Source organism: Propithecus coquereli, unplaced genomic scaffold (genome assembly GCF_000956105.1).
Source record: "Propithecus coquereli isolate 6110/MARCELLA unplaced genomic scaffold, Pcoq_1.0 Scaffold250, whole genome shotgun sequence".
In the NCBI taxonomy this organism is placed as follows: domain Eukaryota; kingdom Metazoa; phylum Chordata; class Mammalia; order Primates; family Indriidae; genus Propithecus; species Propithecus coquereli.
In genome coordinates this window covers 912,478-913,968 of record NW_012148064.1, presented here as the reverse complement: position 1 = coordinate 913,968, position 1,491 = coordinate 912,478, and the positions used below count along the sequence as shown (strand labels likewise).

The window sequence follows — 1,491 nt, the reverse complement described above, 5'->3', positions numbered from 1 at the left end:
GTACCACAAAACGTGTTTACATATAAAAAGTTTTGAGAATTAAGAAACATGCCAAAGAGCAGAGGTAGTAAGTGATGTGATGGAAATTCAGAGCACCTGTAAATGCCACACTACACTCTCTCTTCCACTTCAGATATAGGCTTCCAGACTCAATCCTAAATATAGACTCCTACTTGTATTTATATCGAATCCTCTATTTGTAGCCCGCTGGTTTGGAGAGATATTGAGAGGACTAAAGAGCTGTCTTTGAACCATGTCTCAGAATAGGTTCTGCCCAGATGCTGCTGTGCCCTTAGAGTAAAAACAGTGTGTTTAGATGAAATCAGGTCATTTTAAATCAAAATGCCTCCTATCTCTTCAAGTCCAAGCATCATCTCAAAATGGAAGTTAGGGGACTGACATCATAGAAAAACCTTAGCAACAGTCCCACCTTAAAGATTTTACACTCTGAGGACGTGAATTTGCCAAACACTTGAACTACAGAGACCCAGCCTGCACCGCTTACAAAAGTCAACTCGATCAAAGCCCTGATGTGCTACTCTCACATCCATTGAAGGCTTGTAGCAATCCAGGTCATCCATTCGCTGTAGTTTCTGATGCCTCGGCTGGATTGAGCACATATATTTAAATAGATAAAGGCATAATCCCAGTGGAGGTAGATTTTAGCATTTTTGAGTGCTTGCTATGTAGCAGGGTCAGTACTAAGTAATCTCCCTGCATTACTTCATTAAAATAAAAAATCTATGAGATACGAACTGTCACTGTTTTATAGATGAGGGAACTGAGCTATATAGAGTACACTTACATAGAGTCAAGCAGTAAGATAAATATTAAGTAAGGATGCAAACCGAGGCCAGTCAAATTCTAGCTGCTGAGCTCTTAACTCTATGCTATTCCCTGAACCAGTTTTCCTAATCGAAACAAGAAGTAGCTCAACGTTAGTTAAATTCCAACCTTCATATTGATCTGTGTGTAAGATTTAAATTTCTTTTAGATGCAAGTTCTTAGAATATAAGAGAGAAGCTGAAATATTAAAAATTGTAATGATTATTGTACTGCTTGATATGTGGATTTTTTAATAAAATGATGTTATTGTATAATTATTTTGCTCTCTACTAATATTAAGTCATTGAGACTTTTTAGGGAGTTTATCTTTTTTTTTGTTGCTATTTGATGTTTTAAATCATTGCTGTTTGTATATATGAGAGCTCTATATATCCTCTCTTGAATTCTTATATTGATTGTAATAATTTTTCAGTTGACTTTGTAGCATTTCACAATTATGCTTTCAAATAATCTGTAAACAGTAATGATTTCCTTTCATTCTTTCCAATGTTTGGATGCCTAGTTTGATTTTTTTCTCATTGATGTAATTGCGTTGTATAAACCAAGGAAGGGGCCAGGTGCGGTGGCTCACGCCTGTAATCCTAGCACTCTGGGAGGCCGAGGCGGGCGGATCGTTTGAGCTCAGGAGTTCGAGACCAGCCTGAG

General features: G+C 37.3%; 1 protein-coding gene across 1 annotated transcript in view; it reads left to right on the top strand.

Annotated features, from left to right (window-relative positions):
- CHL1 (cell adhesion molecule L1-like) overlaps nucleotides 1-1,491 on the top strand; it is a 110,551-nt gene that overhangs the window by 89,342 nt on the left and 19,718 nt on the right. The window lies entirely within an intron of this gene.